This window comes from Anser cygnoides, chromosome Z (genome assembly GCF_040182565.1).
Source record: "Anser cygnoides isolate HZ-2024a breed goose chromosome Z, Taihu_goose_T2T_genome, whole genome shotgun sequence".
NCBI lineage: Eukaryota > Metazoa > Chordata > Aves > Anseriformes > Anatidae > Anser > Anser cygnoides.
The window spans coordinates 50040747-50061217 of record NC_089912.1 but is presented as its reverse complement, the minus strand read 5'-3'; the positions used below and the strand labels follow the sequence as shown (position 1 = coordinate 50061217).

At 40.1% G+C, this 20471-nt stretch overlaps 1 protein-coding gene across 1 annotated transcript in view; it reads right to left on the bottom strand.

Moving 5' to 3' along the window:
• Window positions 1-20471, bottom strand: part of LOC106048354 (stabilizer of axonemal microtubules 1) — a 58701-nt gene that overhangs the window by 9241 nt on the left and 28989 nt on the right. The gene's annotated exons all lie outside the window — the stretch shown is intronic.

The window sequence follows — 20471 nt, the reverse complement described above, 5'->3', positions numbered from 1 at the left end:
TCAGCTCCCGTAGATCAACAATGTGATGCACCAGCACAGGCCTTGCTGCTGGTGAGCGGGCACATCTGCAAGGAGAAGCTATACTGCGGCACATTTAAGGTGTCAGGGTGGGGGAATGAAGGCTGCCATGTGAACAAGAGAATCAACAGATAGGCGAACAGAACAGTCCACCCTTTGGCTCTAGTGGAGATTTTCTGGAGGACAGCACCTAAAATATGGAAAACATCATTTGTTACTTCCCAAAGCAGTTATAAAAGTTGTTGACTGCTGGTGCTGACTTTGAAGGCATCACTGTTTCTGCCAGCTGAAGCTTCTAAAACCTCTACATCACTGTAAGTATATTAGTTCTGGAGATAGTCTCGTATGAAGCCAGATGACCACTCCTAAAGCTGTGGTGATTTCCAGTCTGTTTTCACTTATATAGCTGTATACACTAGACGTCACTGTATGCTCTCCCAGGAAAGGGTCAATTTCTACTGCTACTTGCAGTGGCACATAGAAGTACCATAACTCCTAGAGATCAGTGAAGCTATCCTGGAGTGACTTTTTCAAAACAACAAAAAACATGGCATCTTCCTACCTATCTATGGATTTGAGTCAATACAGGTCTATTGACATGGTAAACAATAAATTTCTCAGTATGGAACCCTGAGGTAAAGTTACTTTTGAAGCTAAAAATTCTCAAAATTAGTGTTGATTAATATATGCTTACTCCCTTAAATTATACAAAACAAAATCAAAGTCACATGCATTCTATTTTTTTCAATGAGAGTAAATCTTAGAAACATGGAAATCGTCTAAAACATATCACACTTATTTCAGGGGCTCACCAAATTTCTTAATTAATACTGTGTCTAAATCCAAAGCAGTTACCTATTTAGAAGTCTGTACTCTGTCTGAGCAACGCATTATTTACCAGGCTGCAGGTGTTTTACAAAAGTTGTGTTACTGAAAGGAATGGTAGGGAAGTGACATTTTTTGTTTTCTTCATGAATGAAAGAGGGCTGTGTATAAAACCAGTTTGTGTTTTTCATTATAGGATTGTTGCTAATTGTCTTCAGCGTTTCCTGCATTGTTTTTTATACAAAATCCCTTAGGCCACGCAGAACTGTATAACATTAAAGCTGAGCTACTGTTGTGACTTCTAGCCTAGACATGGCAAGGCCAGATTTGTTAAAACTCAGACACTTTTCAGAGACTTTGCAGAGCTGAAACTATGGAGTTATCGTTTCTTGAAGCAGATTCAGTATTATTCTCTACCAATCACTACTATTACAGGTGTTCACAAGAGCAAAAATAAGTCCCGTTACAGAATCAAGATCTCTCAATGCTGGATGCTTCTCCCACACATAACAACAACAACAACAAAAAGGCAGTCTAGCCATAACCGGGCTCAGTTGTGGCTTCAAGCAAAGCGTGAAACAGAAAATATTTGTGTATCTGTAGACTGGCAATTAGTGCGACTTAATAGGAGCAAAAAAAGCTTTGAAGGCCCAGCATCCACCATACAGACACCTCAGGGTGGGTTTACCCTAGACGAGCTCTAGTCCAGTGCTCTGCCAGAGGAGCTGGAGATCATCTCTCTTTGTGAAAGGAGCTCAGACAAGGTACTGCAAGACTGCTCCATAATGTGCACCAAAATGAGGACACTGAGGACTAGCCGATTTTCTGCAGAAGCTCACTCCTGACTGGAACTAAAATACCAGCATGGATTATCCAGCACTGGTGACCTCCTTCTTTCCGTGCTGTGGCCAGGCCAGAGCAGCGTGCAGAAGGCTTATCCTGTCAAAGACAGACTTTGGATCTCACCATGTGATTTCTTCCCAGAGACATAACAGTTTATGTCCCTTTCTGGTTTGATTTAAACCTGCTGGAGTCAATGTGAACTTTGCTGATTAAGGACTTTAGGAATAAGCCCATGGGACTCACAGTGAGAGGAGGCCTCTGGTTTTATGTCTCATACATCATTCCTGTCAAAGTCAGAGTGTTCCCTTCTGAATGTATGCTTTCCAGTGCTCCATCTAGTCCAGATTTGAGTTATTTATTTAAAAGAGCTTCTATACTTAGCAAAATCACTGTTAAATCAGATGTTGAGCAACCTAGGGGGAGTCAATGTCTGCTTACTCTTGCTTGTCCACATGACCTTCTTGAAATGCACTTTGTGACAAAAATGTTCCAAGTACAAGCTGCACTGACACTTTCTGGCCACACTTGTGGTCTTTTAGCATTCCTATGAATTATTCCTCATCCTCCAAGGGAAAATGATCTGCCTATTCTTTCTGTTTCAAATCTGTTGGCTTCACACTTCCCTTAAGTGCACTTTCTTCCCACTGCTGTCTTAAAGTCTCTATCACAGCAAGCTAGTCTTAAGCTTGGCTTTGGAATGTGTTGATGAGGCCCTTATGTTAGCTTTTTATGACAGAATTCACTCAAACAGGGTGGGGGAAATAGCTATACCACCTCGTTCACCACAGCCCTGCAGTAGCACTTTGCAAATGAGGCATTAATGACACTTCATTAACATCATCAGGTAGTATCCCATTACAGCTCACCTGCACACACAGGGTGTAGATGGGGTCTCTTCCAACACTAAGCTCCCAAAGTGTTCCAGAGCAGAGGTTCTGTGCAGTCCCCTGCCTGTGTCAGACAGGCTCTCTGCCACAACCACTTGGTCCTGTATCCTGACAGACGTACACAAGGCAGAGGCCTGTGCCTACCCAGTGGCCCTGTTGGGAGCAGGAGACATGAGGGGTCCTGCAGATCAGCATGGCAAGGGTGGGTAGCCCAGATGCCCCTCCAGAAGACCGCACAGTCGTAGGAAGGGAACAACAGTTTGCTGAGTTATGTTTTTCCCCTTGCAGGCATCTGGTTCTTTGAACACTAGGGGTCTTCTGAAGAGCCTAGGATGGGAAAAAAGGACAGAATCTCCTGCAGACAGCAGCAGACCTAGTTTGCCAAGCAGTTTGCCTTGTGATGAAGCTAAGCCTACACCAGGGACCAGCAAGATCTGGCAGTGTTTTATACCTCAACTATTCACCCACTCTTCATGTGTACATTTCTCCTTTCTCTGTTTTCAGGCACAAAAAAAAAAAAAAAAAAAAAAAAAAAAAAAAAAAACAGAATGAGATTTTTCAGAGTTAGCTCTTGGGAAAACACTTTCCCAAAAATAAACCCCTCACAATTGGGCAGAAATGCAAATCTGAACCTTCTGTCTTCTATTATTTTGCACTAAATTGCAATGTGTGCCCACAGATATTAGATTAGCACACATTCTATCAGACTACAAGCAAAATATGATCGTCACTGGTAACTTACCAGCAACACATGATACAATAAAAGCTTCACTTCTGCATCTAAAGAGATATTATTGAAAATATTTTACTGAAGACTAATGTAAATAACAGAGCAAGACTCTCAAATATAAGGAATGGAAGAACACTAGACCTTGCATTTTGCTACACTTTACTACTTCTGGCATGATAAATATTTATAAAAGAACTACATAATTCTCCAGTACTGAATTCACTGTTATGTGGCTGCAGCAAGATGGCACACTAATGTCAGAACTAAACAGCTGAAGTCATGAATAAATGGTAGGTTACCTTACAGTTGCTATTGTTTTAGTACTGCATTTGTCAAACTGTACCTGATTTTCTAAATGCTGATGAGACCTAGATTTTGACATTTCTTAGGCTTGCCTGCTTAGATGTTTGTGTTTTTCTTTTTTTTTTTTTTTCTTTCTTTTTGGCTAATTCTACTCTGAGTTTCACTTGTCCAAATTATTCTCTACTTAATTGGGGTCTATCAAGTTAACCTAGCCAGTATTTGTAATCAAGCATGACAAGGAAATGCATAGGTTTTTTAGGCCCACTAAGAATTATGGAAGAACACCAGACTCTTGGGGGGTCGAATGCTGGAGAATTTCCATTTTGAACCATTTAGATTTCTAGTAGCCTAGAAGCAGACAATGATATCTTGAAAGCAAATATTTCGCAACAAGGGAACATACTCTGCTGAAGTTTTGGACTCATTCTGCAAACATTTTACATTTGGCAGAACTGAGCCTTCTGATTCCACATAGCCATGTGCTGTCCATATTTCCAACATAAAATTAGCAGTTATATACACTGTTGTATATGTAAATCAGCACATTAGTATAGAGGACATCAATGTAGGAAAAAATGTGACAAAATTCACATTCTGCAGTTTATACATTTGATGTGGGAAGTGACCCTAGACCTCTTATTCCCAGGCTACACTCTCAACCACAAAAGCAACAGCTATCTGAGATTTGGATTTTATGCTTTGTAGATGAACAAGTAATGTGCTCTGCGTAGTTCACTTAATTCTCAACAGCACCACCAAACACAAACTTTACACCAGTTGACATCAGCTCTCATCAGAAGGCACTGTCTCTGAAGAAAAAAGAAACTACTGCATGTCAACATGTCCTGCTAGTCCACTATGAGAAAGCCAAGAATTCAAAACAGCATTGGTAATAATTCACACTTGCTCAGCAATTTCATCCAAGCAAAGGATTCCAGATGTGCTGTCCATGTGAAAATAAGATGATCAGGACCTTGCCATTGTGGAGAAACACAGGGACAAAGACAGAAACATTCATATAGATGAAATACTGTATCATATGAAAATACTATGGGCATGTGTTCCTTAGGGTTAAGCATCAGGGTTTTTTTTGACTAAAAAGAGCACTCTCAGCTTACAATTGGAGATGTAACTTGTATTCTGATTAAGCAGGTTGAGGTGCATCAGCAAGTGTATGCTGCTGCTGAAACTCAGCCCACTTGTTATAGACCATTTTTGATGTACTTGTACCAAATTTGTTAAGAATGGGAAGAAAAAATATGTTCTGAAGCTATGTTAGCAGAATGTGGATAGCTAGACAATAGCATGTAACTCACCTACCAGTCTGTGCAGTCAGAAGATACTCTCAGCTCAACAAAAGTCTAATTGTTTATAGCCCTGGGGTCTTCAGTTCTACTGTTACCTGTTCCCTCCCTCATATCATGCCACACATACACCTCTATGCTACATCCCATGTCTGCATTTTCAAGGCTTCTGCTATCACACCAGGCCAGTATTGCCTTGCATTGCGTCACTACGGTAGGGTCATAAGCCTTGCATTCTGCACAGAATAACTACAGGTTACCACTAGCTGCATAAAATTGTGGCAATAGAACATGATTGCGCAGAGAAAAGCAGAACTAAAATAAATAAGGTGATGGCCACGTGGACATTAGAAGAATTGCTGTTAAGTTAAAAAGAATAAAACAAAGCCCCAGGCAAGCCAAGAGAAATTCAAATTCTAGTAAGTCCTGAGGTCTTGTAGAGTTAATACAGAGCCTGCAGGTTGTTCTAGTGATGGGAATCCTGTATTTATTGGGCTTTGGGGCTACACAAATAAAGGTATTATGGTCCCTCCTTAAATTTTATTTTGTCTCTAACATTATCCCCATGCCTAGCACAACAGATGTTTTGAGGTCAGTTTCCTAGCAAAGTGCAGATACAATACTGATATCAATAATAGACATAATGTATGCACAACAATAAATAATATATATTATTTAAGTTATATATGAGACCCCAAACAGATTTTGTGAAAGAGCATGGCAGATTTTTGTTTCTTCCCAAGTCAATAGTCAGTATCCAATTCCCTTCATCTCAGACAGCTCTATTGTTGGAAAACATTTTTAGCCGCAGTTTTCCTGAACAAAAACTAACACCGACATAAATTCTGTATTCTCAAGAAAAAAGCAAGCCAAGAATTCAAAGTACATTAAAAAATACAATGATCACCTATAACCTGTGGAAAGTGTATTGGTTCTCCTAGCCCACTTCAGAAAAAGTATTTCAGATTTACCGTGGTTTCAAAGGCAGATAAAAGAATATATGCAAGTCTGGAGAAAGGATTGAGTAAAGAATCCCCCCAAAAATGGAACTATACATTTAAAAGACAAATAAAAAGAAACAAATCAAACATCATTGTTTACTCCACATAGCAAGCTGATCACAGGTTTGGTAAAAATCTGGAAAGCAAAACATTCAGAACTGGGAAGAAAAGTTCTTTCCACAAATGATGGTGTAACTTGTTGTCATGGGTTGGTGCATATTTTCAGGCTTCAGGCAGAAGGGTATTTGTAGCTTTCCCCTTTAGCTGCTCACTCTACATTTAAGGAGATCAGATTAGACGGAGGACAAATCAGATCTTGAATGGTAATGCATATTTTTCTACGGACTCTCACAATGCATACAAACAGCATTCACTCGTGGCTCACAAAGCAAAATCTTCAGCTTAACCTGCTCATTCCTGTCTCATAAAATGCCCTCTGTTAAGCGACATTTCCTGCTTCCATGGTGCAGCCAAGCAGTCCGCACCAAGTGCTGCATTGCAATCGGTTACACATGTTGATACAGGTTGAAAACAAGCATTTCTTGCAACATCTTGCACAAGAGTGTTGTGCCCTCATGTGGGGGCATTAAGGTATGAACTATAGCTCTTCCCCTATGTAAGCTGATCATGCTGAGAGCAGCACTCTTTTGTTTGATTAAATTGCATTTGTATTGCTCAGAGTATCTCATAGTTAAAAGCAAGATGAAAATCAGATGAGAATACCTTTTGAAATCATTAAGAACTACAAACCAAACTTAAATGGTAAAATGAATGCAACTCCCCTGCCTTAAAGGGTCTTTGGTTCATCTAAACAGAAGTTAAGATGAAACACCTAAACAGTTTACCAGCTCATATTAAAAACGTTTAAACCTAGAATGGTTAACTTGGAGCCACAGCCCAGGACCAGAATCCAGGGTGTTTGATTTCGTTTTCTGTATTTACCACAGTCTTCACAGTCAGCACAGCTCTCTGAGAGCTAAAGATAAAGTACAGCATTATTCAGAGAAGTAGGAGGAATCCTGTGAGGATTTCTCAAGATTTCGATGTTATAGAAATCTCTAGCTCAGGTAGAACTACAATAATGTCCAAGTAAAGATAGGAATGTGAAAATGCCCCAGAGAAATGGGGCGTGCTCTATGTCAGGAACTGATGATTAACAGACAGGCTGCAAAGAAAATCACTGAAAGTGAGTCTTTATTTGTGCAAATCTTTTTTCTTCCAAGCAATGGAGATGCAATCAGAGATCCAGCTACATGACTGGGTTACCAAAGGATAGACGATAGATGAGATGTCTGTGAAAGGAAGAGGAGCATCCAAGTGCAAAGTATCAAAGTATATTGCATATAAATATTGGATGTGGTAATAATATCAGGACAATGAAAACGTTTTGGTGGGGCACATGGAAGGTACAAGGTTCTGCTTTTAGATGGTGAGTGGTCTTGAAACCAAAAGTAAATGTGCATAAAAGATCGGTTGAGAAAAGTTTGAAGTACTTGTGATCATAACAGTACAAAAACAAACAAACAAACAAACAAAAAAACCTCAGTTGAATTCCCACCCAGCTCAGGAGCTTTTTTCTTTGTATCATATCAGAATGTTGAATTCTGGATGCAAAACTTCACTTTTTCTTTGGCACATAGACTCTTTCACCAAGTGCTGGAAAAGACGGATCAGTGATCACATCCAAATGAATAGAAGTGATAGCGGAGAAAGAGAGGTTTGACACATTTGCACACACATTGTCTTCACTGTGAAGTCAGGCAAAAGTTTAACAGAAGAGGAACACACATTTATAGATGTACAGCGCTTATCAGTGGGAAAAGAATGAAACGTGGTCAGCCAGCCCTCCGAATTCACCCACATCAGAATGCCACCACTGGGAATGTGGAAGGTGGCCAATACGCTGGGGTTTGCTATTACATGTTGTTGTGGTTGTGTCCCTTTCAAAAGCTGCACACAGTCATCATGGTCATCCTTTTTAATGACCAAGTGAACTTCAAGCAAAGCCCCATACTGCGCTCACTATATTTCACATAGCCACTCCTGTCTTTTTTCACATTTTTTATCTTGCTTTCTACATGTGCAACCAGTAAACAAATTCTGTTACAATCTTCCTGCTAATCTCATCTCAAATACCCTTAATGAGTAAACATTCTACTGTCTCTTCAATACTCATCAATATGATTTTAGGTATTACCAGTACAGTTCAGAGGGCTTTGTTGACTTGCTGTATTTCAGCACCTAAAGGCTCACAGGCGATAATTTGCAGAAATAAATATAACTATCTTCCTATCTCCTTCAAACATGTTCTCTTTGAAATAATATAAGCAATTATTAAGAATATTGACTCATTCAAAATAGAAAGTATAGCAAGTAGAAAGGAAGTCTTAAAAATCCTGATTGTCATTAAACTCCCCCTCCCCCCCAACAAAAAATATATATATATATATATATATATAAATAAATCTGTGCAAATGCTGGCAATAGCGTAGACTCAGTAACTATTGTGTTGTCAGAACTCACTCATCCTAGCCAGACACAGGAAACAACAGAGAAACTGATGCCAAAATTCACTTTTGAGAGTTCCAGGATCTGTAATAGTGAGAGCACATACTAAAAATATGTGGCTGCATTATTTTTGTCATCTGACACAAGATGTTAGCAAAAGAAAGGTCCAAACAGTCCAATAATTTTAATAAATTATTTGTGGAAACAGTATCCTTTAATACTGGAATGTGCTCTTGATAGTAAACAGGTAGATACCTATATCTAGGGATACTAAATTTGGTTGGTAATGGGTTTAACTTCACAAAATGAATACAACGATTTATCTATACCCTCCAACTGAGAACTAAGTTTTATGCCCCTCTCCACCAAGACAGCAGTCAAAGAGTAATTAGACCTGTTATGAAGTATTATAAAGCCATCATTATTTCATGCATGAGAGCTCTCAAATTTCAGTACATTAACACAATCACTGCATATCACATTTTATACAAACTCATGATGACAGATTTTATAACTTACTAAAGCAAGACCTAGTGAAGTTCTTCCCTGTATGTGCATACCCACTGCACCTAACCAGCAATGATGGAGCAAATACTTTTACATCTAAGATTGTATAGCAGTGCCATAGATCAAGTAGAGGCATACACTCGGTATTTACTTGAGACAAGAGAGAGCAAGGAAAGTATTTCATATAAGCCAAAACGTTCAGTGTTACAGTGAACAAGCTGTGCCCATACTTAGGATGCAGACCACGTCAGTGAATCCTGTCTGGGGTGGCAGGAGCAGAGACAACAGAGGGACATCTGACCTACTCAAGTATCGAACAGCTCAGCTAAATTTCAGGCTTGCAGGGATATTATAGCTTGTAAAACAGTATCTTTAAAAGTGTGCTAGGGAGGTATTGAATGAGGGCAATTTAGGGAGGTATTGAATGAGGGCAACATCTTCTAGACTGATAACTGTCAAGAGCTTCTCGTACAGATGACAGGCAGGCATCCGTTATGTTTTATGTTGTCTGCTTTATGTGTTCACACTATCGAGGAACAAAACTCATGGAAATAACTACATTAGAAGCTTGGAGAGATTCAAGAAAACTTCTAGCTTTAGATGTTTCCTAGGCTGCAAAACTGTTGGCCAAAAGAAAGAGTGCAATTAAGGACATCAGAGAAAGGAATGAGGGAATGAATCAGGATTGAAGACATCACAGTGCATCTGGTGTGCCTGCTGAAATGGTAGGGAATGGATTACATAGATTGTGTCATCCTTCATCCTAGTGATCATATGATATCTCAGGTCTCAGTAATACAGTACATCTGGAGTGAAAAATGATTTAGTATGAAACAGTCATCAGCTTTGTCTGGACAGATGGCTACCAGTCCTCGAAAAGAAGGTAGAGGTTTGGAAAAGTCAAGTACACCCACATATACTGGGGTCAGAAATGGCAAATACTAACACGTATCTTGGGGAATTGACTGTCTTCTGGCTGCACCTGGGAAAAAAATGAAGGACCCTTTTCCCCTATTCCGGTAGACCCCAGCAATAACAGTGGCCTGCCCATGACCTGCTAGTTCAAAAGTCCAGTAAGTGGAAATGCTATGCTGAAAATGGAAAACATGCCTCCTTCTGAAGGAACTGCTGAGCTAAAGGTCAGTACTCATAAACATGCAAGCTCTTAAATGGAAAGACTATTTCTCATTTATTTGTTTGTTTTAATGTGAAGCAAATCCTTCAATCTCAGCTCCACAATTCTGAACTACCCTGGACTTTCACTTTGGACACGGACTTCATGTTTGGCCTCTATGATAATAAGGAGCTGAGGCAAAATCTTGGCTATCATGAAGGTTCTTTAAAAATTTAGACTTCATTCAAATGTTGATGACTTGTGTTCTAAATAGAAATATGTTAGACTTTCTTTGGCTCCTCTTATTCAAGTTCATTTTTTGTTGTATGTATTCAGAGGAAAGTACAGTCACACTCAGTGATGTAGAGAAAACGTAAGTGGAGAAATAATGCAGATAATTGAAACATCTGTGAAAACTGAAAGGAATCAAAGCTATCTAAACAAGTACACCAGCATATGGATAATTAGGTCCAATACTGCTCTCCTTCACACCATTTCAAAGTGTGAGTAATTCCAGGAAGCCACCTGAGGCACAACAGCAGCATAGAAACTATCACAGGCTGTACATAAATTGGGCCAGCCACATTCTCTGCAATATTGTGAATGCATGCATTACAGAAACCAAATTTTCCACATGTACTTTGACACCTGTATAGGACACGTCCTACATGATTGAATGACTTTCCTTTCAGATGGCCTCTGGAGCAGAAAATGCTGTCAAGTCTGTCCTAAATCCAGTAACTCCTGTACTTCAGGAAATTAACCATCCATAAGTCATGACTGCAATGGAAATAAATATTACTGGTCATACACAAAATGTGGCCATGCAGACAGAAAGTGAAAAGCAAGAGAGGAGATAATGGAAACCCAGGCACATAAATCAATGAATTTAAGACTACTAAGAGAAGGGAATACATTCAACAAGGTAGTTCTATTAACATCTGGGTTTTAACATAGAAGATAAGATGGTTTTGAGTCACTTATCTCAAGCAAATTAAATGACAATTGTAATGTAAGTAGTGCCCTTCATTCACCACAAATAAATGATGTGCCCAGAGTAAAACAAAGCAAATAGAAACCAACTCACAGGATGAGGTTGGCAGTGAAATCCGAGAACATTTCCATGTCCTATTTACACAATTAGGGGCACCTGCAAGGAGAATAGACTATTTTCTTTTCTAGTGAAATTAAAAATAAAGAGGCAGCTTGCCTCAGGATGGATGCTACTGCTTGCAGAGAATTTCTAAGATAATAGATTAGTGCTTCTAATATATGCAGCCTTGAATTCAATGTCTTATTACAGAATATAGTTAAATAGATATACAGGTACTCAAGAAGAACAGACAGAGAAATGTTTCAGAGTAAAACTGAATGTTTAATAGTAAGCATTTTAATAATTACTGAGATGTGAGTTAATTGATTTGAAACAGAAAAATGTTTCCCACTGTTTTGTGCTAAATTAGCAGCCAGTGCTTTTACCTCCACTGAGACAGAGCATGCTGGAAAATGAGAATGGGAGTTGAGATAGAGAGCCACAATTGTCTGCCTCATGTTTGATCTTGAGAAACTCCCTTGTATCCAGTACAAATTGCTCACAGCGCCCCTCTTGAGTAAAAAGCTGGAGATATTATTTTATCTCTGCTCACAGGTCATCCACCAGTGAATCTCACTTAATTTGCCTGTCCCCCCTCCCCAGCCCCAACCCCAATCCCAAATAAGAGTTACCATTTTTTTATTTTTACAAGTGGAAGCAGAAAAAGACAGTGATGCTGCAGCAGGTGCCAAAGACAACTGTATTGGAGCCAGTGGCTGCTGAATTCTGCTCTATGTGCCCTTCAGATTGTGCTCCCTGCCCAAACAGTACTGTAGAAGTCTACCACAATACCAACTTTTTTCCACTAACTGAATACAAGCAGAGTGATCCAAAAGCAGAAGCCAAGCTCAGTAACCCTTTGTTTAGTAGGCAAAGGATGCTAAGATGTGAACATCAGCAAGCTTGTGTTGTCATAGCTTCTGCAGGCAGAAATCCTGTGCTCTCCTTCAAGCCAGAGGAGGTCACAGTCCAGTCATAAAAGTTGTGTGACCATTTCTATGGGAAGGATGCAATGCAAAAGCAAAAAAGGTCTAAACCAGAACACATCTTAACTACGCTTAATGTTGGGAATCTGCCTCAGGACAGAAACTTCCACAAAATGAAAGGTAGGATTCTCAGTCAGGATTATCTATGAAACCCTAAGGCTTTGATTTCATTTTGAATATAGGACATTTTACACTGACCCACACAGAGAAGGAAGAAAACACTTTTGGGCAAAAGACTGAATTTCCCTTGTCTGAAATAATAAGCTGTCTGCACTGAGCGGTATCATCAAGTGTTTGTTCATCATGAATACAAGCAGAAAACTGTGCTAAGAATGGAGACTTCTTTGATACCCATTTTAGAGCCCTTCAAGTCTAATGTGGGAAAGCTACTCTGTATTTCACAAAGGTCTGCCAGTCGCTGCCACAACTGCTGGTGCTGCTGCCACAGTAGAAGCCAACTTCCTCTGTGTCACAGTGAGTCCCTTCCCTCTGCTCACACAACAGGCTCTTCCGTATCTCTTCTCTCAGTGACAGTGTTCTTCAGAAAGGAGGAATTCTCTGCCCTGTCAACCCCGACCCCTCCCAGAATCTCTCCCATTTTTTCAAGGCACATCTCAAAACCTGTGGGCCATATGCACATCTGCAATCCCAGCCTGGAGTCGGTGTAATTCCTTTACGCAGAGTGCAGATCCAGCCCCACAGTATGCTTTTTTCTGGTGCCTTTGCTTTTTCTTCAGCTGTGTTCCTGCTTCAGCATGTTCTGAAAACTTCGATGACACCTGATGTGGTGGTGGGATGCTTTGCAATCTGCCTACCTTCTGACCACAGCCTAGTGTCCTCAAATCTATGTAAGATTTAGAAAAAATGTTTTTAGAAAAATAATTACACAATTAATTTATTTATTATAATAAAGGGGAAATTAATTTCCTTTCATCTTTGGGAAAAAACAGTAATTATGATAAAGAGGCAAATGGACTTTAAAAACTGTCTTAGATTCAGAGAAACTAGAGAAATACCCTAGCTAATTTCCTTTTACACTAGTGAAATGAAGAGCTATTCCTCTGCACTCAGTAGATTTAAACCAATGTACAACAGCAGCACTTAAGAAGAAAATAAGGTCCTGTGTTCTTTTAAGAGGACTTGAGCTTGGTACCATAGTAAAAATGAATGCTGCTGCAAAACATACACTAAAAGCATGCTTTCAACAAGTGTTCTAGTTTTCAGGAAGCATAAGAAGAGTGCTGATAGATCTTTGGCAGAAGGTCTCCAACATCTGCTTACTGTGATCCCTGTTGGATAGGGTAGGATAGGATAGGATAGGATGGAATGGAATGGAATGGAATGGAATGGAATGGAATGGAATGGAATGGAATGGAATGGAATGGAATGGAATGGAATGGAATGGAATGGAATGGAATGGAATGGAATGGAATGGAATGGAACGGAACAGTTGGAAGGGACCTAAAAAGATCATCTGACCTCTTCAGGGCTGTCCAAAAGCCAAAGCATGTTACTGAGGGCATTGTCCAAACGCCTCGTGAACACCGAGAGGCACGGGGCACCAACCACCTGGCTAGGAAGCCTGTCCCAGTGCCTGACCACCCTCACGGCACAGAAATGTTCCCTAATGCCCAGCCTGGCCCTCCCCTGGCGCAGCTCTGTGCCGTGCCCGTGTGCCCTGCCATCGGTGACCAGGAGCAGAGACCGGCACCTCCCTGCTGCTTCCCCTCCTCAGGGAGCTGCAGGGAGCCGTGGGGTCGCCTCTCGGCCTCCTCTTCTCCAGGCCGGACAGCCCGAGGGTGCGCAGCCTCTCCTCACGGGCATGCCCTCCAGGCCTCCTGCCGGCCCTGCTGCCCTCCTATGGGTGCCTTCAAGTACCTGAACACCCTTTTTGTGCTGTGGGGCACAGACCTGCACACAACATGCAAGGCAAGGCTGCACAAATGCTAAATATAGCAGAGGAATCAATTCTATATGCTGTGCTGTGTTAATGCACCCCAAAATGCAGTTTGCCCTCCTGGGTGCCAGGGCACACAGCTGGCTCATGTTGAACTTGCTGTCCACCATCACCCCCAGGTCCCTTTCTGCAGGGCTGCTCTCCAGCCACTGGTCTCCAAAACTGTGCCTGTGTCCAGCATTACTCCGTACCATCTGCAGCACCTGGAATTTTCATTTGTTGAGCTTCATATGCCATTTCATGCCATTGCTAATTGCCCAGTGCGCCATTCTATCCAGATCCCTCTGCAAGGCCTCTCATTGCTCCTGGGGGTTTTCTAATTCCTAAAACTTTCAAATATGCTCTGCATAAAGCAAACTAAGAAGGGAAGGGACAGGAGGATAAAAGAGATTTACAAACAATGCCCTTGCTCCTACCTACATCAAATTTGTTTCTCTAAAAGGAAGCGCACTTTTTCACCATCTCTATTTTTCTGTTGAATTTACAACCTGAAGTGATATAGGAAAGCCTGGTTAGCAACATGGCAATACAGTCTGACAAAATAATAAGTTTGGGAAGTGGAAACAGCTTGCATATGCGTCCTTCTAGCTCAGAGAACTGTAGGCAAATTTTGGCTGTCAAAAGAAACAGTCACCTTGCCAGGATGGGAGTTCTTAAGCCATAAAAACCTTTTGATATTAAAAAAAAAAAAAATCAAACAAAGTAAGTTAAACACCAGGAAAAATTAAGGTTTCCTGTTGGAAAAATAAATAAATAAATAAATCTTGCCTTTTTTTTTTTTTCCCCCATTTCTTCCTATCTCTCCGTTTCTGAAACAGTCGTTTTTCACTACTGGTGGGTGATGGGCTTCCATATTTCCAGATTTGTAAAGTAAGAACACAATCAGTCTTTTTGGGGAGAGATTAATTTCCTAGTCTTTCCATCCTTCCCTTTATAAAATGGCTTTCATATTTTAATCCCTGTTTTGTCACACTGTCAGACCTTCACAAGCTGTAAATTAGAACTGAATCCTGAATTATTGACAGGCTTTCTTGGACAACATTCTTTCATCTTTAAAAAAAGGAAAAACAAAAAATGCACTGTCCATACCCCAGAGAGGTTTTGTTAACTTCGCTTCTGAAAAAGCCCACATTTCAGATGAAAGCTCTGAGCAGTCTTACTTTCTGCAGACAGATACGCATACTGGACATCAAGCTGAACCTATTCATAGTGGGTTCATCATAGGACCCTCTAAGCAACAGCCAAACAACTGTAGCTACCATCACTTTTTATTTATTGACTATTTTTATAAGTATGGGAATGGCAAGAGAAAAAAAAATAGCAAAATAATAACTTGCATAGAAATATATAATCTGTTTTCTGCCATGATGCTTACACTGGAAATCTATATTATTGTTGTATTTGACTATTTATGCCTCCAGTGCTAAAGGTACACATAACGATTGGTAGTCACTTTTAATATGCTCTTTGTCATGAACACAGATAGGCTAAGGAAGTGCTGTTACTCACACTTCCCAGACAGAGAATTATAGCACTGACAAATGCAGTAGGCTATTGTCAGTGGAACAAAAACTAAAAGCAATTTTTCTAGCTTTTCAGAAGCTCCAGATAGCATCATCTCCTTCTTACCTCCCCAGAGCACTTGGCTACCAGCACATTAGCACCAATGAAATGCTGTGATAGCATGCTGGGCACCAGGAAAACTATTATCATCATGTATCAGCACCCCAAGAGAGTGTGTCCTGACTACCTCAAGGTATTTTGTATCTTACAAATAGGAAGGAGGAAAAATTAAGTTCATTGGAAATGTCTTTCACTGTTTTGTTTCTTGAACTTATGTTACCACACCAAAAGTAGTTCTATATATCCTCTCACTTTCAGCTTTTCTGATCAAAAATATATATATATATCAAAAGCATGAAGTCCTCTTTCATGGGAGACTTCGAAAATTATGGCCTTTCTATCCCTAAACATAAATATTTAATTATATCCCTGTCAAATCAAGCACAAAAAAACTCCTCAGGTCAAACCAAAACAATGCGTAAGGGAAACAATTTGGGTAGAAAGAATAATACAATGACATAAATATTTCCACAAGTCTCCACAAGATATCTATTTAAATATTAATCAAATTTTAAACTGTGGTTCATGTGCCACAGTGAACAACCAGATTTTCAGAAATTCTTTGCATCAAGCAGATGTGGAAATGAATATGGAATTTAAGAAAATACATTTCTTTCAGGAAGATGCTTAGCTAGAATACAGGCTACCATTTTAAGATTTCTTAGCAAGTGTAGAGTTCACAAAATATATTAAGACTACAAGTCCCTCTACAATTACAAATCATTATATTCAAGGCAAATGCTCCACAAAAGTCAATGCATTATGAAAGTAGGTCACACTAAGTAGTCATGTGTCCTGCAAGGCTTGGAAATTATTTACAAAACTATTAAGGGCCATAGTTACCTATCTTCTCTTTGAAGTATATTACCACAGATTATTTATTTCCGATATTTAGAAGCATTTTAAACAAAAGACAGGGCATTTCTTGGAGAGATGCCAATGCAATAGCAAATTGGTTACAACCATTCAAAAGGGACACCAACCTCCAGAGTACACCCCCTTTGTTTTATTTCAGTACAATCCGTATACTCTTTCTGAGAACTTGTACCAGGCTGCAGCACATCAGACTATTTATTCATGAGGCAGTTGCTTGAACATTTAAATAAAGAGCAGTAAGAATTATGATAGGATTGATAGCATTTCACACACAGAATCTGCCTGAAATACTTGTCCATGTACCCAAAATGGCATTAAATTAGTAAAACTATTTACTTAGTTACAAATTTCTGGCTTTGCCTTTGGCTAGCTCTTTCAGTGCATGATGGCTAAACTTTTCTATTCTATGTGCAAGAATTTATCAGCTTGTTTTCCTAAAAACTTTAGAGAAAACTAAGATACTTCCAGATTACACAACTTGTAATAATGATAAATTTTCACAAAGTGAATTCCAGATGCTTCTCAACAGCCATTTGTAATAATTTGGATGTTAGAGTCCTTTCAGCAGGAAAAAAAAAAAAAAAAGAGGCCTTCACAGACTGTAAACAAGAATTTGTAACACTAAAAAAGAGAATTAATCTCTCATAAGCTTTAGGTAGGTTTCTAAAAACCAGTGTTTACTACAATCAGATTAACTAAGATCCATTGTTAGGTTTCAACTGGGGAAATGCATTCTTTTAATTAAAACCAGTAATTTTTAATTAATTTTTTTTAATTAAATCCAGTACCTAAAGGGGGCCTACAGGAGAGCTGGGGTGAGACTCTTTGCCAGGGAGTGTAGTGACAGGACAAGGAGTAACGGGGCTTTAGGCAACCTGGTCTAGTGAGAGGTGTCCCTGCCCATGGCAGGGGGTTGAAATGAGATGATCCTAAAAGGTGCCTTCCAACCCATACCATTCTGTGATTCTATGAAAACTGCCACAATATTTTCTGGGATTTCCTACCTGGAAGATACAACTTGTGTACTTCATAAAAGGCATAACCTTTTAAACTTTTTTCATCAGGAAGCCACATGCTCATGAGCACAATGTACCTAGAACATTGGCCAAAGCATTCCAGCCTTTCCAAACACCTGGAAAGAAGTGTCTAAATCACAGCAACACTCAGCACTGGATTCAGCTTTGGCCGGAATAGTTAGCAAACACCCCACAGCAGAAAAAGTTAAAACACAGTTGCAGGAGCACTACGTATGCCTTTCAGGCCAGCCTCCTGTCCCCAGGGGTGTGTTGCCACCCTTTGGAGGCCAGATGCACAGTCAAAAAGAGCAGGGACAGGGACTAGCAGTGCTTGGTCACATCAGATCGCTTTCCCTTCAGATCAATGCTTCTGCAGAATCACGGGGCTCTCTGGGCTTCTCTCTTCCTTGCAAACGCTCTCCCCAGGACCTAGGCTGTACGATACTGAGGATTTGAAGTATCTCTAACTCTGTATTGGGACAGGACATTACGGGTGTGACCAGATTTCATGTCACATAAACAGTGAATAGATGAGGGCTGCACTTCCTCACTGGCTATCTAGAGAAAAGGAAACCTAAGAAGCAGGGTCGCAAAAATCCACCAGAAACCACGAGAAGGAACAGATTCCTGCATACCTTCACCTTACCAAGATATGGAACCAAAACTTGCAGGGTCAGGCAATGCTAGGTTATGCCTGTTTGAAGCAGCAAAAAGAAACCCTCAGTGGAGATTCAAAGACATGTCAGGAGATGTGGGAGGGGACAATGCTCTTTTGTTTTATTTCCTTTATCACTTTGTCAAGTGATTCTACAGGTGGCAGAAGGAATAGGCACTGGAAATATTGCACATACTCAGCTTAAAGGCCTAGTCAAGCTGCAAAATACCTCATATTCTGACCCTGGCCTTCAACAAAATAGGCGAGGCATCAGCTGAGTCCTGTACACCAGCTCATGTCCCATTGCCAAGCACCAAGAACAGAAAAGCTGGAGGCTAAAGGCTGCAAGTAGAGGATCTGAATTTTCTGCTCATCCTTTATGTTCTGCAGTCAGCAAGATCTGTGGGATGACCCTACCGTCTCTCCTCCCAGTACAGATGTCAGCATCCAGGAAAAAACAAGGAGGAGAAGTATCTGAAAGCAAAACTTTTCCCACTTGCCTGGTGAAAGAGTTGATGGAGTGCAGTTTAAGCAGCTGGAAATGCAAAGCACTTTCTATCTGAATTTAAAGAAAATTAATAGGAACAGATTGCCCACATTAAATCCAAGTTACTTTTTTCTTTGAAATTGAGTAGCCATTAATATAAACTCAAGTCTGGGTTGTTGTGTTCCTATGCTTGAAAATTGGGAGAGGGCTGTGCTCTTGTAGACCTGCATCGCCCATATTTCCATCATGTGCTCCAAGAGACTGAATTTCTGAAAATGTTCCTAGGTTATTTGGGTTGGCTGTGAAGTAAAGTGGGTAAGCTACCTTCTCAAAAAATGGTAGTACTCCAACCAGTAGCAAACTTAGACATGCTGTTGGAAACCCTAGTTCACTATGACAGATCATTTCTTGGACAATATTTTTACAAGGCAGATGTCACACGGAAAATGAAGCCTACCCAGAAGTATTGTTCAAATAAATATTAACTACATCTAATGGCGCTAACTAAATAGATCAAGCTAATATGAGCAGGGAAAAAAAAAAAGAACCAATAGATAAATTTTGTCATGCATCTGTCGCTAACCTCATACTTTTTGCCATGCATTTGGAGTGGGAGACCAGAAGGAGACAAATTGGAGAAGGGGACAGATACTATGCTTTGTTCATTCCCATTGAAAGCACAGATGCAGATTTCCTGCAGATTTCCTATCAGAAAAGGCTCTGCAGCAGGCAGATATGTGGAGGGAAAAAAGCTGCAAGCTGAGAGCAGATGTTCCCAGGTGCATAGAGATGTGAGAAATATGCTGGGGGTGGAAGCAGGAGAGGAAAACATCTGCTACTGAAACGAGAAAATGTGCTTAGGGGGAGGATGGGGATAAACAGTGCAGGAAGAATATTTCTGGACTTAGACAAGAGGACAGAGAGTGTAGAGGGATGCTGATGGATTTGAGGGAAATACTGAGACCCCTCAGAGGTAAAGAGAAACCCAAAGATTAAGTGGGAAGGAAGAAGTGTGGGAAAAGACAGCAGAAGAGGTGTCCAAGTGCTAGGAAGAACAGCTACTTTGGAAATTCGGATTTTTCTTCAGTGAATAATTATACTATTAGGTGATTTGGACTAGTTTTAGAAACACACTGGCAAGAACACACTGTCTTTGGCATGTTAAAGCCTCCTTACTCTGCTGCATTAAAGTGCAGATACATGAACTCACAAGAGCTCACTAGCGAGAGGTATTCAGTCGCTTTAAAAAAAGCAGATATAACGAGATTGAAAGTACATGTGTGGAGACTTTCAATGCTAAGTAGACCACATATTAAGATTTTTAATGAGAAGTATGTATGTGAATGGTTGAAATCTGACATCCTTCATTCCTGCCCTTTTGGCTTATGCAAAACTGGTCATCAAAATGAGCCAGTTCACTGGTGCTCACTTCAAAAGTCAGTGCAAATCCTAAATTAATGGATTGTCACAAGTTAGAGAACTTCTGCCATCTTGCACATTGAAAGTATTATTTTGATAATGATTTATGTTGTGGTTTTTTTTCCATAAATATGTTTGGAAGGCTGCTCTCAAATTATGGAATGCAGTTTTCTGGAGTAATATGCCTCTTAAGGAGTACTGCTCGGTTCTTATAAGAGTTAATAGAACCAATGGTGCAAAACAAAGAGTTCAGAAGCTAGGAAACATTGCAATTACAGCTGCTTGTGGAAGATCAGTCCAGATACATTGTCTCTGTGGA